The following is a 22329-nucleotide window of genomic DNA, read 5'->3' on the forward strand; positions in this document are numbered from 1 at the left end:
TCACCTCAGCCTTTCCCACCCAGGCTCCACCCCGCACCCCCACTTCAGAGTCACCTCAACCTTTCCTGCCCAGGCTTCACCCCCACTGCAGAGTCACTTCAGCCTTTCCTGCCAGGCTTCAACCCTGCCGCCTTCAGAGTCTCTTCAGCCTTTCCTGCCCAGGCTCCACCCTGCACCCCCACTTCAGTCACCTCAGCCTTTCCTGCCCAGGCTCCACCCCCACTTCAGAGTCACCTCAGCCTTTCCTGCCCAGGCTCAGAGTCACCCAGGCTCCATCCCGCACCCCCACTTCACTCACCTCAGCCTTTCCTGTCCAGGCTTCACCCCCACTTCAGAGTCACCTCAACCTTCCCTGTCCAGGCTTCACCCCCACTTCAGAGTCACCTCAGCCTTTTCCGCCCAGGCTTCAACCCTCCCGCCTTCAGAGTCTCCTCAGCCTTTTCCGCCCAGACTCCACCCCGCAACCCCACTTCAGAGTCACCTCTGCCTTTGCCGCCCAGGCTCCCCCCCCACTTCAGAGTCACCCTAGCCTTTCCCACGCAGGCTTCAACCCTGCCGCCTTCAGTGTCTCCTCAGCCTTTCCCGCCCAGGCTCCACCCCGCACCCCCACTTCAGAGTCACCTCTGCCTTTGCCGCCCAGGCTTCGACCCCTCCCCACCCAGAGTAAAGTCAGGCTTTCCTGCCCAGGTTTCGACCCCCTCCACCTTCAGAGTCACCTCAGCCTTTCCCACCCAGGCTTCGACCCCCACCCCCAAGTAACGTCAGGCTTTCCTGACCAGGCTTCGATGCCCCCCACCACCTTCAGAGTCACCCCAGCTTTTCCTGCCCAGGCTCTACCTCCCCCTTCAGAGTCACCTCAGCCTTTTCTGCCCCTGCTTCGACAACCCCACACCTTCTGTCACCTCAGCCTTTCCTGTCCATGTTCCAAGCCCCCGCACCAGAGTCACCTCAGCCTTTCCCACCCAGGCTCTGACCCATCCCACTTTAGAGTCATCTCAGCCTTTCCTGCCCAGGCTTCGATAACTCCCTGCCTTCAGTCACCTCCGCATTTCCCGCCCCGGCTCCACCCCCACTTCAGAATCACCTCAGCCTTTCCCGCCCAGGCTCCACCCCGCACCTCCACTTCAGAGTCACCTCAGCCTTTCCCACCCAGACTCTGACCCCCCGCCTCCTTCACAGTCACCCCAGCCTTTCCTGCCTAGGTGCCTAGCCCACTCCTCTGGCATCACTTCAGCACTTCCCCCTACTTCATTTGATCTACCTCAGACATTTCCTGCCTCAGCCCAAGCCCCATACACCATCTCGTGCCACCTCATCTCTTTGCCCAGCCTGCTGCCTCAAATCGCGTTCCTCACCCCCTTGTGCGACGTCAGCATTTCCCTTCTGAACTTGAACCCTTCCCTCAGCGCTTCCTGCCTCAAGCCCAACCCTTCCCTCTGCTCATGCCCCTTCTGTGGGGGTTTGCCCCCAGCTTCCTCCTACCCTCTTGGCATCGCCTTTTCCCGCTCCACAGCAACCTCTGCGCCTTCTGCCTGCCTTGTGTTGCAGTTTCCCACCCAGTCTACCACCACCTCAGACTTCCCACCAGAGCCAGCTGCTTCCCGCCATCTCATCACGGTGCTCCAGCCTCGCCTTTGCCCCTCCTGCCACCTCACAACCCGGCCACCAGCTCCTCTTTGTCAGGCAGCACCTGTTGCTGCTTCCCATCCGCCCTCCTCGCAGTGCCTGCACCACTTCCAGCCTCAGCCGCAGTCCCTCTCATGCCGCCATGTGGAAGCCTGGTCCTAGCCCCCCGCCTCTGAGGGTGCTTGTTTCATCTGGTCCCAACCATTCTGATGCTCCAGGGGAAGTCGGCTGCCGGCTGTGGGCAGCTCCTAGTGCCGCTTCTCCCCGTTGAGCCCCCCCTTTCCCTAAGGGCCTGGAGGAGCATTAGCATTTCGAAGACCAGGGCATGTGGCCCTCTGCTCCTAAGCCCTGCCCCCCGCTCGTGCCGCCTCAGAGGTTCACTCAGGCCCACCTCACAGTCGGTGCCCGCTGTCCTCTAACCTGAAGTCTCACGCTGACTCAGCCTCTCTCTCACACCAAACGCCCTCCCTCCTGAACCAATACTCGCCCAGTCTGAGCCCTGCCCCCTGGTGGAGCCCTTTGTGGGCTCCATCCAGCCCTTGTGGCTGGGGCTAGGTTTTGGAGTCCTGGTGCCATGGTGGCAGCAGGGCAGCGATGCACAGAGCTGCCTCCAGAGGTTTGAGGGGTAAAGCCCACTTCCAGGCCACTTCACATGGCAGTCCCTGCCCTGAGCCTGCCCTGGCCTTCTCCCATGGGGTAGGGGGAACCAAACCATCCCCTGCTGTCCCTCAGCAGTGCACAGAGCCTGCCGCCACTTGCTTCCCCACGGTGCCAAACCTGGCCCCATCCCTGCAGCTCACGCTCTAGCACCAAGCCCACCCTGGCTTCCCTCATCCCCAGCAGCGTGGTGCCATCCCAGGCACTTTGGCAGAACCCACCACCAGCCCAGGGAGGAGTTGGGCCTCTCCCAGCCTTAGGTAGCGACTTCCCATTTGCACTGCCCAACTCTACTGACAGGAAAGAGAAACCAGGGTGATAGTGACCCATATCCAGAAAGGTGTTTGAGCCCCTCACTCCCATAATGGCTAAATACCTTGGAAGATCTGGGCAATATAGCCAAAGCATACAACAAAAGCTTCTAGTGTAAATAGACATCCCCTGCTTAGGCATCAGAAAGGGAATTACCTGCTCACTAAAATGTGCTGAGGTGCTATCAATACATCAGTATATTGGATTCTCAAGGTTCTTCTTATTATCCATAGAGGTTTAAATTAATCTTCTAGACAAAAGACTTACAACCTTGATTTCACTATATGGATATGTTTTATAGTACAGAAAAATAAAGAGCTTGTAATTTTACAATTCTATCTAAAAGAGACCAAGTGTCATAATCCACTACCTTTAATTTTAAACCATACTAGATTTATATGGAAATTCTGGTTTTATTCCCCCCTGAAGAAACAGAATATATAGGGTTTGTATGTGTGTGTGGCTCTTTAATGAAAACACAAAAATACTATCACAATAATCCCAGCAGATAGCAGGGAATAAATGTTTACAGAGAACGTATGTAGATTTGTTTATGTAAACTTTAGCGCCCTCGAGGCTAAGATTGAGTGTGCTTCACAGGCAGCTCTGGCCAAGAAAAGGTGCATGCAGGCAGGGCCATCCCTAGCCACTTAGGCGGCTGTGTGGGGCCCCAGGTCTTCCCCCCCCCCACGGTCTGGGAGGCAAGAGCTGTGGGGGGCACTTTTGGGGGCCCTACAGGCCCAGAGTGGCCTGGGAGATTAGCGGGGGGGCCGGGAGCAGCCCGCTCTGCTTCCCTCGCCCCAGCCCCAGCCGTGGCGCTTAGGGGAGGGGGCTTGGAGGAAGGGATCCCCTACCCCCTCTCCGCACTCACCGGCAGGAAGTGGAGCAGTCTGGCCCCAGCCAGCTCTACTCCGCCAGTTGCCAGCCGCAGCACTCTGTTTCCCACCGTCGATGAGAGCAGGGGGCGGTCCTTTCCCCAACCCGAGTGACATGGCTGGGGCTGGGGCCACATCGCTCTGATTCCTGCCACCAGTGAGTGCAGGGGGCATCCTTTCCCCAACCTCCCCGCACTCACCAGTGGTGGGAAGCAGAGCGTCGTGGCTGGGAGCTGGCAGAGTGGAGTGGGCAAGGGCCATGTTTCTCTGCTTTCCGCTGCTGCTGGTGAGTATGGGGTCGCTGGGGGAAGAGGTGGAATGGAGGTGGGCTGGGGGCGGAGCTGGGTGGAAGGATAAAAGGTGGGGCAGAGGGAGTTGTCCAGCGCCCGACGCCCCCCTAGGGACGGCTCTGTCCAGGGATAGGGCTGGTACTGCCGCATATGCAGCACACAGCTGCCTAGGGCACCATGAAATTTGGGGCAATTTGGTGCCCCAAATTTCATGGTGCCCTATGCAGCTGCGTATGCCTCAGGACGGCCCTGCATGCAGGAATGCAGCAGGGAAAGATCCTTCTATCCCAGGGGCATCTGTTTCAACCCCCGCTCCCTAGAGCACACAAACACCAGAAGAATAAAGGAAAGGGAAATATTTATTTGCAGAGAGATGAAAGGAGAAAAACAGCAGGGGGAAAGGTAGGGTGAGTGGTAAAACAGGCTTCATTCAACAGAAGGCCCCACAGGTCCAGGGATACCACATTCTTAAAGGGCTGACACTAAGCAATGCGTCTGCAATCAGAGTTCAGGAGTTCTGGCAAAGTTCCAGTCCATCGCTGTGTCTCGGGTGCTCCTGGTTGTCTTCAGTGCCAGTAAACTTTTCCCAACAAACCTCTTCAGTGGCCTCTTCTGCTGCTCTCTGCAAAGCCACACAGAATGACAACCTCCCTAGTTAACTACAGCCTCCCCCTTATTCTCAATGCAAAGTCACAAGCCCCAGCACTTATGGCCCCATACAGTTCTGGGCAGCAGTGATACTGGGTTCAGTTCCGCCACATTCTTCCCTGGCACAGTGCTCCTCCGGGCTCCTGTTCTGGCGTGTCCCCAATCAGCAGCTCTATCCCTCCCAAGCTTTAGGCAGGTTTTTGCCTACTTCAGTCTGTGAGGGGTTGCTTGCTGCATCCCTTCTCTCTCGAGCTACCCCCACCCCCACCCCAACAGCACTTCCTCTTCCTGGAACAATCAGGACAAAGATTTAAAGCGGCCATACTCTCTAAACCCCACAAGGAGTTACATTTTAAAAAAATCATATTCAAGATTGTTTGCAAACTCTGACCTTCCTGTTTCAAGTAGTAGTCTGGTCTCAAGTGTAGTGGAAAACAGGGTTAGAAAACAGCAGCTGAATACACAGCCACAGGTGCTGCTTTGAATTCCTTCAATTTATCTCAGAATGCCTTATGTTTAGCTCACCTACTCTGCAGTTATATTACCAAGCAGAATTCAGATTGAACTGTAGATAATGGGTTGATAATTAATAATGGATTTATGGAATGATTTATTACGCTAGCCTTCAGTATTAAAATTGCATGGTATTACAAGAACATGATTTCTTATTCTGTCCAAATGGCAATCCTCTGAATTCTCTTCTGTTCTCTTCTAACCTAATCCAAGGGATCACTTCCACAGCCCTGATTTACTTGTACACTTTTCCTGGGTATGTTGATCAACGTAGCAGCCTGACAAGGAGAAGGAAATAAAGACATTTATCACAGTGCATACTATGTGCACAAACTAAGCCATGGTAAGGCTTCAAGGATGTTTTTGGTCCAAGGTAAATAACAGCTATTTACATTTGTATTGCAACCAGACTCAAATACATTTTGCTTTTCTCCCTTGAATGCTAAAAATCAAAACGACAGGTGACTTTTAGGAAATAAGTTAGATGGTCCTAGTCCAGTTCATCATGGACAGGTGTCCAGATCACAGAAGCCACAATTGAATTTGGCATTAATTAGCATTTTGATAGTTCTTGAAATATTTTCACCTCTGGGGTGAAACATGGCAACTAATTAAGTTAATATAGAGAACTGGGGGGAGAACGGTAATTCTATTTTGTAGAGGATTTTGCTATTTCAAAATCAGATTTCATTCTGATTTGGAATGATAACCAAAATTTTTTGAAATTCTCTGAAATGGAATTACTGATCTCCACTGAGCTCTAATGCAGCCTGGTGGGCTGCCTCAGAGCTGGAGAACCTGGGAGCCTTAGAAACCCCAGCTCCATGGAAGTACACCTTGTGGGCTGTCCTGAAGCCATGTATCTGAAGTGCCCTACCTGGCAAGGAGTCATGAGCCTGGCAGCTGGGGCTCCCACAACTTTCCGGCTCCCAGCTTCCCATCAGCCCACCAGGCAGGCAGCTGAGGAGCTGGAAGCTTGGAAGCCTAGGTTCCCCAGATGGTCTATCAAGGAGCCAGGCAGCTGGGCGGTCAGGAATCCAAGCAGGTTTCTGATGGAATCCTGCCTAGGAGGCAAAGTTCCACTGGAAACATGCTTGGTTTCCGTTGGGATTTTGTCAGAATTGATACAGTCCTGCAAAATGTTTCAATGTCAACAAAAGAGCAAACTCTGACAATTCTTTTCCTAACAAACTTTATTAATTAGCAGTGGAGAGCAATACAACACAATAGCTTTAAACAATAAGACCATTATAGACAAATGAAACAGCAGGGAAGATAACTTTTAGATAGGCAGAACGTATGGTAATTACTCAGTGGAAATGCAACCTGCACCAACACAGTCTTTGAGATGTTTAGCCAACTTTAAAACAGGTTAATTAACAACAACCTATTCTATTGAATATTCAGTCCTGGCAGATCTTTTGTTTAGCTGTAGAAGCCCTTTCTTTTTCCAGGTACGCATGACGACTCTGGCTGAGGTATTCTAGAATGGTACTTTGCTGAAACAGAGACCTAATCATACCCTCAGGTTTCAGGTCTCTCAAAGTGTGACATTCACCCTTTAAGAAGGAAGAGGCCAGTGCATGTGTGACACATCAACTGCCTCTGAACTGGGTTTAAGTGAAGGGGGTAAGGGGTGGGTCAGAGTACTTGTAAACAGAGAAAAGACAGTAGAGTAGAAGCAGAAAGTTGCTTGAGGGAAAAGGTTGCAGGAAACTCGAAGAAGGGCAGTAACTGTGAGCTGCTGGTGATGAGTTTGGAGGAAAATTGTTGAAGGACAAGCTAGAGTGGGGAAACCTTGCTAAGCTTGTGCAGTTTTCCCCTCTTCCTAGGGGCCAACCAGTTTGGTCAGTGTAAGCTCATCCTAGAAGCAAGAGACTGCCTCTGGAGGAAGGCCCTGAGGAGCAGGGGTAAGGGAAAGGAGGCCTGGGGAGTTTTACAGTCTGTAAGTATTTACATGGGGAACAAATATTCGATAATGAGCTGTTCAGTCTAGCAGAAAAAATTATAACATGATCCAACGGTGGAAACTAAAGCTAGACAAATTCAGACTAGAAATAAGTCATAAACTTTTAATGGTGAGTAATTAACTATTGGAATAATTTAACAGGCTTGTGGTGGATTCTCCATCACTGATAAACATCCGATCTTGATTTTAAAGATTATCTGTCTAGTCTAACCCCCTGTATAACACAGACCATAGGACTTTCCTGAATTGATTCCCTTTTGAACAGATCTTTTAGAAAAGCATCCCATCTTAACTGGCAATGATGGAGAATCCACCGCAGCGTTGGTAAATTGCTCCAGTGGTTAATTACCCTCACTTTTAAAAATGTCTCTTATTTCTAGTCTGAATTCATCTAGCTTCAACTTTAATCCAGCAGACAAAAATCCAAGGGCTGAAAGAGCCCTTTGCAAATCACCTTTACAGGGAGGCTTACAGGGAACAGAAGCTTGACAGACTGTAATCAAGTTACCCCTTCATCATCTCTTTGATAAGTGAAATAGATTGATCTTCTTGAGTCTATCTCCATACCGCATTTGATCTTCTTGGTGCATTTTTTCACATTTGAGTTCTAAGACAGTGCAGATTCTTCCTGCTGGGAGCAATGAAGAAAATTGTCTATTCTCAACAACAGCAAGCCACTCAAATGGGAACTGGCTCCATTACTATAATGTGACAAGAGGCAAGACCTTACTTCTTGCACCATCATCTACTCTTGAGGGTCTTGGGAAAGCTAGATCGCTATGAACTCATTCCTTAGTATTTTCCTGAACTCTGTAGTATACCCCTTGGAATTATTTCCAGTACCCATCAGTCCAAAGTGATTATTTGCCATTGATGGAACAATTGTTGAAATCCCTAGATGAGTTGCTTCCTTTGATGTGAGCTAGATCCAGTAATGCTTGGTAGATGAGCAGGCTTGACTCGAGGGACTTCCCTGGATTTACTTTTGTCATAAATATAAAGGGAAGGGTAAACCCCTTTGAAATCCCTCCTGGCCAGGGGAAAGCTCCTCTCACCTGTAAGGGGTTAAGAAGCTAAAGGTAACCTCGCTGGCACCTGACCAAAATGACCAATGAGGAGACAAGATACTTTCAAAAGCTGGGAGGAGGGAGAGAAACAAAGGGTCTGTGTCTGTCTGTAGTCGTCTTGGCCGGGGACAGAACAGGAATGGAGTCTTAGAACTTTTAGTAAGTAATCTAGCTAGGTATGTGTTAGATTATGATTTCTTTAAATGGCTGAGAAAAGAATTGTGCTGAATAGAATAACTATTTCTGTCTGTGTATCTTTTTTGTAACTTAAGGTTTTGCCTAGAGGGGTTCTCTATGTTTTTGAATCTAATTACCCTGTAAGATATATACCATCCTGATTTTACAGGGGGGATTTCTTTATTTCTATTTACTTCTATTTTTTATTAAAAGTCTTCTTGTAAAACACTGAATGCTTTTTCATTGTTCTCAGATCCAAGGGTTTGGGTTTGTGGTCACCTATGCAAATTGGTGAGGCTTTTTATCCAACATTTCCCAGGAAAGGGGGGGTGCAAGTGTTGGGAGGATTGTTCATTGTTCTTAAGATCCAAGGGTCTGGGTCTGTAGTCACCTAGACAAATTGGTGAGGCTTTTTACCAAACCTTGTCCAGGAAGTGGGGTGCAAGGTTTTGGGAAGTATTTTGGGGGGAAGGACGCGTCCAAACAGCTCGTCCCCAGTAACCAGTATTAGTTTGGTGGTGGTAGCGGCCTGTCCAAGGTGTAATATTTTGTACCTTGGGGAAGTTTTGACCTAAGCTGGTAAAGATAAGCTTAGGAGGTTTTTCATGCAGGTCCCCACATCTGTACCCTAGAGTTCAGAGTGGGGGAGGAACCGTGACATGGTGGCACAGTGGTGGGATTAACCTGAAATCATTTTGAGATCCAGCTGAGATTTTTTGAACTAGAAATACAGATTTTAAAAAGGAATTTTTAGGAAGTCCAGAAGCAGCTTTGAAACTGAAAGCAGCTTGGTTTCTCTCTGCTTTGTGGCCAAGCAGAGACAAAAGGGGATTATCTTGTGAATTGCAGGTTTTCTTTGCCTGGAGGCAGGGTACTTAACTCCTGCAGGGAAATTCACAGTCTTCCAACCCAGAGGTTTTTTTTCTTTTCTTCCTAAAAGTAAATAGGGGGTGTGTGCTCTACCCATTTGCCTGGAGACAAAAGTGGCAGGGTTTTTTTAGGATTTTGATTTTTTTTTTGTTTTACAAGGAGCACAGGTTTGAAAAGAAATTTTTTTTTTCTTTGGGCTGGGTAAGCAGTTTTCCAAGTAGTTGGAGGTTTTTTGCTTTAATTTGGGCCCAGAGCAGAGACAAGGGAATTGTCTTTTTCTGTAGGCTGACAATCACTATCAGAGAATAGGTATTCTATTCCAGCACAGCAAAATTTTACAGCCAAGTTTTGTTTGTTTATTTCTAAACCTCGGGTGTAAAGTTAGTTAAAAACAGAGAGGTTAGAATGGCCAAATCCTCAGCTCGACTACAGCTGGAATTAGCCAAATTTCAGGCTGAGGAAAAACAAAGGGAACATGAAAGACAGATAGAACTCATGCGGCTGAAGGAGGAGGAGAAGGAAAAAGAGAGGAAGCATGTGGAGGAGATGGAGAGGATAAAGGCCCAGCAGAATATACCAACAAACCCTAGCAATCCTTCTCCAGGTACCACTTCCCATCCCAGAAAGTTCCCCACCTACAAGGCAGGTGATGACACTGAGGCCTTCTTAGAAAACTTCGAAAGGGCCTGCCTTGGGTACAACATCTCTACTGACCAATACATGGTAGAGCTGAGGCCGCAGCTCAGTGGACCCTTAGCTGAGGTGGCAGCTGAAATGCCTAAAGAACACATGAACAAGTATGAACTGTTTAAATCCAAGGCGAGAGTCAGAATGGGGATAACACCCGAGCAGTCTCGTCGGAGGTTCAGAGCCCTAAGGTGGAAACCAGACATGTCATTTACCCGACATGCCTACCACATTGTAAAACATTGGGATGCCTGGATATCAGGAGCAAGTGTTGAATCTCCAGTAAATTTGCCCTTCCTAATGCAAATGGAACAATTCTTAGAGGGTGTTCCTGAGGAAATAGAAAGATACATCCTAGATGGGAAACCCAAAACTGTAATTGAGGCAGGAGAGATTGGAGCCAGATGGGTGGAGGTGGCAGAGAAGAAGAAAACTGGTCGCAGTTGGAGCAGAGACCAGAAGGGACCACCCCAGACCACACCCTATTACCGGGGGCCGCCCAAAGCCCCACCTACCTCCCGAAGAACCCTCCAGACCCCTTATCGTCCCACCACCCCGTTCTCCAGCAACCCTCCTCGCCCCAGTGACCCGTCAGCTGGACGATGTTTTAAGTGTAACGAGCTGGGGCATGTAAAGGCCAACTGCCCCAAGAACCCCAACAGATTACAGTTCATTGCACCGGAATCACACCAGAGGTCCACAGGCCCAGATACCTCCCAGATACCCTTGGAGCGGAGGGAAACTGTGAGTGTGGGTGGGAAGAAGGTCACCGCGTGGAGGGACACCGGAGCACAAGTGTCAGCTATCCATGCTTCCTTAGTGGACCCCAATTTAATCAACCCAGAGATCCAAGTGACGATTCAACCCTTCAAGTCCAACTCTTTCAATTTGCCTACAGCCAAGTTGCCTGTCCAGTACAAGGGCTGGTCAGGAATGTGGACTTTTGCAGTCTATGATGATTATCCCATCCCCATGCTGTTGGGGGAAGACTTGGCCAATCATGTGAAGCAGGCCAAGAGGGTGGGAATGGTCACCCGCAACCAGGCTAAACAAGCCGTGAGGCCTAGCTCTGTTCCGGAAACTTCTATCAGGACCCAGTCAGAGGTGATGGACCTGGACCCCAGGCCAATGTCTGCAACAGCAGTAGTGGATCCAGTCCCGGAGACCCAGACGGAACCAGTCCCAGAACCGGAACCAGCCAAACAACCAACACCAGACCCCGTGCCAGCACTGAATCCAGTACTTGCAACCTCAACACCAGAGGGCCCCACCGAACCTGAACTGGCAGCAGCCGATAACCCTACACAAGAGGCTCAGCCGGAGCCTGAATCCCAACATAGTGCACCAGCGGAGAGCGGTTCACAGTCAACAGAAACAGCTCCATCCCCTATATCGCTTCCAGAGGGACCAAGCCTAGGTCCACAATCCCATGAGGAACTGATGTCTCCAGCATCAAGGGAACAGTTCCAGACCGAACAGGAAGCAGATGAAAGCCTCCAGAGAGCTTGGACGGCGGCACGGAGCAACCCACCGCCTCTCAGCTCTTCTAATCGATCCAGGTTTGTTGTAGAAAGAGGACTTTTATACAAGGAAACTCTTTCTGGGGGACACCAGGAAGACTGGCATCCTCAGAGACAGTTGGTAGTTCCAACTAAATACCGGGCCAAGCTCTTGAGCTTAGCCCATGATCACCCTAGTGGCCATGCTGGGGTGAACAGGACCAAAGACCGTTTGGGGGGGTCATTCCACTGGGAGGGAATGGGCAAGGATGTTTCTACCTATGTCCAGTCTTGTGAGGTGTGCCAAAGAGTGGGAAAACCCCAAGACCAGGTCAAAACCCCTCTCCAGCCACTCCCCATCATTGAAGTTCCATTTCAGCGAGTAGCTGTGGATATTCTGGGTCCTTTTCCGAAAAAGACACCCAGAGGAAAGCAGTACATACTGACTTTCATGGATTTTGCCACCCGATGGCCGGAAGCAGTAGCTCTAAGCAACACCAGGGCTAAAAGTGTGTGCCAGGCACTAGCAGACATTTTTGCCAGGGTAGGTTGGCCCTCCGACATCCTCACAGATGCAGGGACTAATTTCCTGGCAGGAACTATGAAAAACCTTTGGGAAGCTCATGGGGTAAATCACTTGGTTGCCACTCCTTACCATCATCAAACAAATGGCATGGTGGAGAAGTTTAATGGAACTTTGGGGGCCATGATACGTAAATTCGTAAATGAGCACTCCAATGATTGGGACCTAGTATTGCAGCAGTTGCTCTTTGCCTACAGAGCTGTACCACATCCCAGTTTAGGGTTTTCCCCATTTGAACTTGTATATGGCCGTGAGGTTAAGGGGCCATTGCAGTTGGTGAAGCAGCAATGGGAGGGATTTACACCTTCTCCAGGAACTAACATTCTGGACTTTGTAACCAACCTACAAAACACCCTCCGAACCTCTTTAGCCCTTGCTAGAGAAAACTTACAGGATGCTCAAAAAGAGCAAAAAGCCTGGTATGATAAACATGCCAGAGAGCGTTCCTTCAAAGTAGGAGACCAGGTCATGGTCTTAAAGGCGCTCCAGGCCCATAAAATGGAAGCATCGTGGGAAGGGCCATTCGTGGTCCAGGAGCGCCTGGGAGCTGTTAATTATCTCATAGCATTCCCCACCTCCAACCGAAAGCCTAAGGTGTATCATATTAATTCTCTAAAGCCCTTTTATTCCAGAGAATTAAAGGTTTGTCATTTTACAGCCCAGGGAGGAGACGACGCTGAGTGGCCTGAAGGTGTCTATTACGAAGGGAAATGTGCTGGTGGTGTGGAAGAGGTGAACCTCTCCATGACCCTTGGGCATATGCAGCGACAGCAGATCCAGGAGCTGTGCACTAGCTACGCGCCAACGTTCTCAGCCACCCCAGGACTGACTGAACGGGCATACCACTCCATTGACACAGGTAATGCTCACCCAATTAGGGTCCACCCTTACCGGGTGTCTCCTCAAGCTAAAACTGCTATAGAACGGGAGATCCAGGATATGTTACAGATGGGTGTAATCCGCCCCTCTGAAAGTGCATGGGCATCTCCAGTGGTTCTAGTTCCCAAACCAGATGGGGAAATACGTTTTTGCGTGGACTACCGTAAGCTAAATGCTGTAACTCGCCCAGACAACTATCCAATGCCACGCACTGATGAACTATTAGAGAAACTGGGACGGGCCCAGTTCATCTCTACCTTGGACTTAACCAAGGGGTACTGGCAGGTACTGCTAGATGAATCTGCCAAGGAAAGGTCAGCCTTCATCACACATCTCGGGCTGTATGAATTTAATGTACTCCCTTTCGGGCTGCGAAATGCACCCGCCACTTTCCAAAGACTTGTAGATGGTCTCCTAGCGGGATTAGGAGAATATGCAGTCGCCTACCTTGACGATGTGGCCATATTTTCGGATTCCTGGGCAGACCACCTGGAACATCTACAAAAAGTCCTTGAGCGCATAAGGGAGGCAGGACTAACTGTTAAGGCTAAGAAGTGTCAAATAGGCCTAAACAGAGTGACTTACCTTGGACACCAGGTGGGTCAAGGAACTATCAGCCCCCTACAGGCCAAAGTGGATGCTATCCAAAAGTGGCCTGTCCCAAAGTCAAAGAAACAGGTTCAATCCTTCTTAGGCTTGGCCGGTTATTACAGACGATTTGTACCACACTACAGCCAAATCGCTGCCCCACTGACAGGCCTAACCAAAAAGAAACAGCCAAATGCTGTTCAGTGGACCGGAAAGTGTCAGAAGGCCTTTAACAAGCTTAAAGCGACCCTCATGTCTGACCCTGTACTAAGGGCCCCAGACTTTGACAAACCGTTCCTAGTAACCACAGATGCATCCGAGCGTGGTGTGGGAGCAGTTTTAATGCAGAAAGGACCTGATCAAGAATTCCACCCTGTAGTGTTTCTCAGCAAAAAACTGTCTGAGAGGGAAAGCAACTGGTCAGTCACTGAAAAAGAATGTTATGCCATTGTCTACGCTCTGGAAAAGCTACACCCATATGTTTGGGGACGGCGTTTCCACCTGCAAACCGACCATGCTGCACTAAAGTGGCTTCACACCGTCGAAGAAACTAACAAAAAACTTCTTCGGTGGAGTTTAGCTCTCCAAGATTTTGATTTCGACATCCAACACATCTCAGGAGCTTCTAACAAAGTGGCTGATGCACTCTCCCGTGAAAGTTTCCCAGAATCAACTGGTTAAAATCGTCCTTGAGATGTGGAAAATATTGTTAGTCTTTATGTACTTGGTAGTATATTTAGAGATGCATGTGTCTTATTAACTCTGTTTTCCTAGAGCTCCAGGAAGAAATCCCAGCCAGTGTTTCACCCTAGCTGAGATTTGGGGGGCGTGTCATAAATATAAAGGGAAGGGTAAACCCCTTTGAAATCCCTCCTGGCCAGGGGAAAGCTCCTCTCACCTGTAAAGGGTTAAGAAGCTAAAGGTAACCTCGCTGGCACCTGACCAAAATGACCAATGAGGAGACAAGATACTTTCAAAAGCTGGGAGGAGGGAGAGAAACAAAGGGTCTGTGTCTGTCTGTAGTCGTCTTGGCCGGGGACAGAACAGGAATGGAGTCTTAGAACTTTTAGTAAGTAATCTAGCTAGGTATGTGTTAGATTATGATTTCTTTAAATGGCTGAGAAAAGAATTGTGCTGAATAGAATAACTATTTCTGTCTGTGTATCTTTTTTGTAACTTAAGGTTTTGCCTAGAGGGGTTCTCTATGTTTTTGAATCTAATTACCCTGTAAGATATATACCATCCTGATTTTACAGGGGGGATTTCTTTATTTCTATTTACTTCTATTTTTTATTAAAAGTCTTCTTGTAAAACACTGAATGCTTTTTCATTGTTCTCAGATCCAAGGGTTTGGGTTTGTGGTCACCTATGCAAATTGGTGAGGCTTTTTATCCAACATTTCCCAGGAAAGGGGGGGTGCAAGTGTTGGGAGGATTGTTCATTGTTCTTAAGATCCAAGGGTCTGGGTCTGTAGTCACCTAGACAAATTGGTGAGGCTTTTTACCAAACCTTGTCCAGGAAGTGGGGTGCAAGGTTTTGGGAAGTATTTTGGGGGGAAGGACGCGTCCAAACAGCTCGTCCCCAGTAACCAGTATTAGTTTGGTGGTGGTAGCGGCCTGTCCAAGGTGTAATATTTTGTACCTTGGGGAAGTTTTGACCTAAGCTGGTAAAGATAAGCTTAGGAGGTTTTTCATGCAGGTCCCCACATCTGTACCCTAGAGTTCAGAGTGGGGGAGGAACCGTGACAACTTTCCTTTTCAAATCCTCTACCTTTTTCTCTTCTAGCATGGTTGGTCCTTCTTTTCAGTATCTGTGCTACTGCTGGCTGTGAAATGGCTATCACCTGTATAAAATAATCTATGGAGGGGCAGGTCTAGTACTTTTAAAGACAGTAGAGTTTTCTCCTTCATACCAATAAACCCTACCACAGCTTTATCCAGTCACTCTCAGAACAGTCTAACTCACAATAAGACAGTAGTGAGCTGTTTATGATTTGAATCCGTGTTCCATGAATGCTGCCACCATATTTGTTTAAGAGCTGATTTTAGATGGCATCGAAAAAACATTGTGAATCAGAGCATTAGGAGAAGTGTCCATAACAAGTGATTCTGCTAATGAAATATTGTATACCAGCTTTGTAAAGTCTCTTTTTTCCCCAAGCAGTTTGTGTTTACAGCTCATCTGGGCCATTTTTCTAAGTTTCCTATGGCATTCAGCACTGTAGTACCTTCTGTACATTAATGAATTTTCCAAGATCACATATGAAATCTGAGGCAGAGTTAGGACACAACCTTAGATCTTCTAAGTCCCAGTCCAGTGCCTTAGCCATAAATCCATCATTTCTTCAAGTTGGTAAAACACCTACAAGCTGATGTGGTTTTTATGGCCAGTACCCATCAGCCTCCTTCATCAGAAACTCCCCTTCTGATGAAGCTACAGTAGCTATTAAGTGTGCATGACAGTAGTGCTCACAGATCCTAGACTGGACTGGGTTCTCATTGCATTGTATAGCACCAAGCATAAAGTAAAAATGGTTCCTTCCCACAGGGGTTTTAAATCTGCTGTTGCAGCTACCTTAAGTACTGTTGTAAAACTGCTCTCTTTAAGAAACACCCATTCTGCTTTTATAAATTTCTTTGAGTGACGAGGATAGGAACAGACGTCGTACCTTGTTTACTTCTGAGGGGAAGTAGTTCCTGGGCAATTGAACTCCCCCCCACCATCCTTATCTCTATTCTGAGTTCGGGAACTTTTGTGTTCAGTGAGGTAACTACCCCATATACCATTATAGACAAGAACTGAGCTGAGAATAGCTTCTCTAATGCTTCCGCCTCTTGATCCTCATAGACTGACTGTACCAGCTTCCTGTCCTCTCAAAATGATATACCAGATCTTTAGAAAATTCCAATTCACATATCGCTAATTTTAAGAATAAGACTTTGCCTTCTGGAGAATCAGAGTTTAGATCTTGACTCTGCTTTGATTTAGAGATAGCCAGGTGCTTCTTTTTCTGAGTGGTTTTTTCCTATGAAGGAGTTGAAGGGCTTGAAGCATACTCTCTTTAGAATGCATTTTTGTTTTGACTTTAACTCCATGTCTTTTGTATCTAGTTTTCATGGTGTTGTTGCTGTCCCGTGACATCTGAAGATGGGTTCTGGTTGCTCTATACCTAAATTCTAGCAAATACTATGCCATAATATACTGCAAAAAAGAAAAAGAAAAGTTCATTAAATTGAGCATTTTGCCATTGAAAAGTTTTGTGCAAAGTTAAAAATCAACCTTAAAGGAATACTCTTCAGTTTGAGCCAAATCTTGCTATTGTTATCTCATCCATTTCCTTTTAACTGGCTTAAAGTCCCAGGGACCTGAATAGGGCTGTATTGTCACAGGTGAATTTTCAGGCTAAAAGGTAAGGAGATATCCATTACCCTCTCATAAACAATAATGGGAGTTATAAGCTTAGATTCCATTAATGTGGTACTTGCTGAAGATTGACAGTATTTTTTTAATGGGGACTCAGACCCCACAATTCTTACTGGCCCATACCTACCCTCTGAAACCATCTTTCCTTCCTCCATCATCATATTGTCTGTCTGAAACCAGTTTTTTATAGCTATGGCTGTGTTTCTTGACCTTGGCAGTACTAGAGAGAGGAACTACAAACTGATTTCCTGCTTTCTAGGAAATCCCTCTGTTGAGCAATTAGTGTCATAGAAAATAATTTCTCTTTTGAGTTAGTATACCTACTTCCAAACTGATGGAGTGGAGTGTACATATATGGAGCAATAGCTTCTAGGCATTATTATAGATGTTATTGTTTGATTTACCTCTGGCATGTAGCATGAACTGAGCAAAAAATTCTCTGAGAACATACTATAAAGCATGAGAGAACATCTGCTGGTCCTGTGTTCTAATATTGCAATTCTTACAGTTGTAGCACTCAGTGCTTAATTTACAATGAAAGAGGTGCTGGGGTTCAAGCAATTTTTTTACATTCATAACTGATGCACAAGCCCAGAGGTGCCAGGGCTTTGAACTGCCAAAGCTAGAGGTGCTGGGGCTCAGCCCTGGCAAGCCCTGACACAAATTAAGCACTGGTAACATTTGACCAATTGCTTTATTCCCCACATCCCTTCTCTTCTGAATATGACTCTTCCAACGTAAAGAAAGAACTTTTTGTCCAACTGGTGCTAGCTGGCTACAGCATCACAGGTTAGGATTGAGATGGATTAGTAGGGCAAAATTGTTAGGACTCACGACAGTGTTCTGTGCTCCAAACAAGGACATGCAGCTCTGAACTGGGAGAAAAAAAATTTCAGAGCACTTCTTCACTACTGGATTAACTTTGATGATTCATACACAGAAGACATTACAGCTATATGTGTTAGCCATCAGCCAAACTTTCCTCAGATAGGGATCTAAGAAAAATAAATCCTTTGGACCTGGAGATGTGTACAGTAAAACATTTTATGGAAAGACAGTTATGAACAGCTATAGTTATGAGCTGAAATGCAAGTCAGATGTGTTAAACAGAGCAATGTGATTTTTCTCAGGTTTTTGTTCTGTTGTGTGTTCAATAGTCAAACTATGAAGAGCAGCAATGCTAAAAATATGGGGATGAGGTTAGTGAAAAGATCACCAGGTTTAATAGACAAAGTGTTCTGGAGTTTCAGGTGATTTCTTTCTTTTTTTAATATATAAATATTTTACCTTATTTCTCTGGTTCTAATCAGGTCATTTCATTCAGCTATGAATTATAGTGACTGCTAGAATGTCATTGGCCGAGCAAAATGCTAGCCAATATATCAAACATTATTTCAGTAAACTGGAATAATTCAAACCCCAACCAATGTGACTATTTTAAACAGTATAGCTATCTATATAGATTTAAACAATGAGTCATATTTTTCTCTTAGTAAAAATCTACTTATAAAACCAACAAAAATCATAGTCTCCGGCACATATACATTGTCTAGGTGTAGTAAATATTCAGATGAGAAATAGCAAAGCTAGGAGTTTCTCCTGTGATAGTATTCACAAATTGCAAGCAATGGTCTGAAGTTGCAGTGAGGGAGGTCTAGGTTGGATATTAGGGAACACTATTTCACTAGGTGGGTGGTGAAGCACTGGAATGGGTTACCTAGGGAGGTGGTGAAATCTCCATCCTTAGAGGTTTTTAAGGCCTGGTTTGACAAAGCCCTGGCTGGGATGATTTAGTTGGTGTTGGTCCTGCTTTGAGCAGGGGATTGGACTAGATGACCTCCTGAGGTCTCTTCTAACCCTAATATTCTATGATTCTTTTGACTTGTAATTCTCAGTTATTTCATTTGTTTACTTTTTAAAAAAAATATACAACAGAAGGTGACTTTTAAAAAGGCGTCATTTACTGAACCATTGTTCACCCTAGTAGCAGTATGATTTATGGATTATGTTACTATAGCAATAAGATTGTCAAAAGCACTCATTATAGGCCTCTCCTCCCATTTAAGCCAGTAAGAGCCATTGCTTTAATTGGGAGCAGATTTAGGCCCAACAACGAGCAGCTTTGGAAATCTCACCCATATTAAGTATGTTTATTTCACATTTACATACACTCTAAAATACTGACAGATGGACATTTTAAAAATAAGCATGAAACTCCTTCTCTGGTCTCACCCGCCAACTTCCCCAAAAAGCTGTACTCTGGATTGAGATGTGGCACGTGACATTTCAGGAGGATTGGTTCTTTTGGGGAAAAGTTGCTGGAGGGGACGAAACTGTACTTATAACCAGAACATAGCTTCAGCCTTATGGAAAACAGATAGCTGCTCCACAGATAATTTCTTTTTTAGCTCTATATTCATATGTAGTCACACAGAGAAAGAAAAAGAACAAATAAAACCAGAAACGAACGAACAGACAGACAGAGCAAAAAAAACCACCAAAAACAAAAAAAACCCAAACCATCAACCTTAGACAGAGTACTTAGGTTTTGATGGAACAAAACAGAAGCAAGAAAATCCACAGTTTGAGGTGGAATGCACTGTAACGCCCCTTCTGATATGTAGAAGCAAAGGGGCACATGAAAGAAAGTTTGGTTAGTTGCCTATGCCTTTGAGAACAGAGCATGCATCACACCTAACGGTTATTTTTTTCTTCCTTAAAGTAATTTCTTTGCTTTTTAAAATTCACATTCAGCCATAAGTGGCTTTAGTGCTCATTAAAAAGTGATGGATTGACAGCCGGAGAAAATGAACTTTTCTATTTATCCACAGAACAGATGCAGTTCTGGGAACCATGCGACCAAAAACCTCTCCCGTAACACCATCTCTCCAATCCCAGCTGGAGAGAACACCTGTAAGATCCTGTCCACAATTGTATTTTGGAACTACTTCATGACATCTGACCTGGTTACAACATGCCCAGTTTAAATTGCATCTACATTACAGCTTATTTGCTTCACTGAACAGTATTTGTATACCCAAACCTACTCCAGAGCTTAACCAGGTGTGTATCAGTAGATCCAGAGAAAATGTGGGATGCTATACCATACTGCCTCAGCATGGTACAGTGCATGGATGACATACAAGCTGTTGGAGCTATTCAGCAGTGTTTAAAGCAATGTATTCTCTTTTTTCCAACAGCAAAGGGAAATAGGTGGGAGGACTGGCCAAACACTTGACACAGGCACAGTTAGGAGTTTCTGTTTATATTGCCAGACCAAAACCACTAAGAGCATGCTGAAATGGTACAGGAAGGACATGTGCCAACAGACATGTCCCTGGCAAGAGGGAAACACTGTTAGGTCCCACAATTACTAACTGAGTAATAACTATGTGGTATGTGAGTGTACACCATATTCAAAAGTAATCCACACCAGTAGCTGGGTACAAACTCACTTCGGAGCTGTGGTGTGGACAGGCCCTAAGACCTGATCCTAAGCCCACCTAAATTAATGGGACTTCTTCCATTGAGTTTAGTGGGCTTTGGATCAAACCCTAATGGAGGAGAAGGAGTTCAGCCTCTATAACTATTCAGTTCTTTACCTTACACATAGCAGCTAGTAAGACTGTCATGAATATCACTTTTGTGGGCTCTTTTGGGGTGTTGACACCTATTGACTAGGCTCTAGACTGAAATCACCAAGTAATTCCAGAAGGGCAATAAAACAGGCATCAGATGTTAATGACTTGCTCACTTTCAAATTGATTCAGACCCAAATCTGAGACCTAGAGGTGAAATCTTCCATATCCTATTACAGAGCCCTTAAACTATCCATTCATCTGAGATTTTTCTGTATATACACAATATGGTGTCTTACTTTTGGTCTATACATTTTAAATTAAACTAAGTATTATTCTTCGTTCAGGCTAACATTTAGATTGCAGGGTAATACGGCAATTTGGCAGGGAGTAAAATGTTTCTCAAAATCCAAAACATATTGCAGAAAAAGAATGCGGTTATAGTATAGTATAGAACAGCCAAATGGAATGAAATTTAGCATACCACCTAAGATAGTTGTCATGCAGAAGTACAAAATCTGTATGCAACAGATTCTGAAAATCTGATAAAAATTGCTATACAGTAAATAACCTAAAAGGGTGAAATATGGACCTCTTGGATTCTTCCAAGGGCAGTGGAAACTGACTAGATCAGCATTATAAGTACCAGCCACATAAATTAGAGATGTTGGAGGGCGTCTTAAACCTTGCATCAAGTTTTTTAAAGCTTCCGAAATTATTTCAAGATAATACATATGCACGCTTGCTTGGATTAATACATACCTTGTTTTCACTTTCTCTGTTGGGTCTCTTTCCAGCCTACCTTGCCAAGATGTGCATTAAATTGCAGTATTGCATAACTGAAATGAGGAAACAGCTTTCTGACATTCTTTATGGTTAAACTACATGAAAATCCAACATGCAAGGATGTAAATGAAGTCAGAACAAAATTGGAGCAAATGTCTGTGTTCTATCACCTGGATATAATCCTCATTAATTGTTCAACCCTGTGAGGAGTTGAGCTCCTCCTGAAAACTTTTGAGTTCCTTCAGTTCCCATTGGACTTCAGTGGAAAAAGCCTATTAAGCTCATGTTGTAGAACCTTGTGTCAGGAAACAATCCTGCAATGGTTTCTGAGTGCCTCGTCCAGCCATGTGTTTATGAGAAAGGATGGTTTTATCGCTAAAGGCCATAAACTCTATTAGTATCTCTAATTACTATATTACTCTGTAAGTAACTATGGCAGCTAACAGTGTTTCACCCCTGCTAAAGGCCTCTGCTGGCACATGACCTTCCTGTTACCATTGGACTAGGACTCCGGAGTTTTTGGTTCAATTCCTGGCTCTGCCACAGATTTTCTGACCTTGGGCAAGTCACCTAATCTATCCATAACCCAGTCTCCCCAGCTATATAATGGGGATAGTAATACTTCTTTAGTTTGTCTTGTTTCTTTTGATTGTAAACTGTTTTGGGCAGGAACCGTCTTTTAGTATGTGTACATTATTTGTATGGTGCACAGCACAATAGGCCCCAATCTTCGTTGTGGCCTCTAGGCAATATTGTAATATACATGATTAATAATAAAGTTTTAAATTGCTCAAGTAATGTGTTTCCACCATACTTTGGGAAGTCACAGGTGTTCCAAAAGTTAGCAAGTATTAACTTTTTTAAGTAAGAACCCAAACTAACGTGGCAGTAACTTGTGAAGACACCAATTTTCTTTTTTGAATTGAAGATGTAATAAACTGAGAATTTTCTCAATTCTCTTACAGCTGTGCTTTTATTTGGATATTTTACACATGCTACCAGGTAAATTATGTAACTGTAACCTTGACATAGTTTCATGTGCACCCATTGAGCCCTGCTGTTTCTCTCTCCTTAGAGTATTTCCCAAAAACACACTCCTGTTAAGTATCACGTCAAACTGTCTTTTCAATTAGACTCAAGGATTCTGAAGCATCTCCACAAGTAATCAAGTACTGCAGGGAAGTGAAGGCTCTGATTCCATTGCAGGAAGGTCATTAACAAAAGACTTCCCCTCTTATGAAGACAAATTTGGGACTTATCAATACTGTTCTGTTATCTTGCACCCTGGCCCCAGCATGGATG

The 22329-nt window shown here is 45.7% G+C and overlaps 1 long non-coding RNA gene across 2 annotated transcripts in view; it reads left to right on the top strand.

Moving 5' to 3' along the window:
* The window catches only part of LOC140910320 (uncharacterized), a 54921-nt gene extending 33026 nt beyond the window's left edge, over positions 1-21895 (top strand). Inside the window, exons 1-3 of one of the 2 annotated variants that reach the window (XR_013635685.1) lie at positions 12177-12632; positions 19495-19726; positions 21039-21895. This is a non-coding gene — a long non-coding RNA (uncharacterized LOC140910320). Of the gene's footprint in view, positions 1-12176; positions 12633-19494; positions 19727-21038 lie in introns of those variants that run through there. The other variant, XR_012158533.1, reaches the window with a different exon arrangement.
* The last annotated feature ends 434 nt before the right edge of the window (positions 21896-22329 follow it).

The sequence above is a fragment of the Lepidochelys kempii genome, chromosome 4 (genome assembly GCF_965140285.1).
Source record: "Lepidochelys kempii isolate rLepKem1 chromosome 4, rLepKem1.hap1, whole genome shotgun sequence".
Classification (NCBI taxonomy): domain Eukaryota; kingdom Metazoa; phylum Chordata; order Testudines; family Cheloniidae; genus Lepidochelys; species Lepidochelys kempii.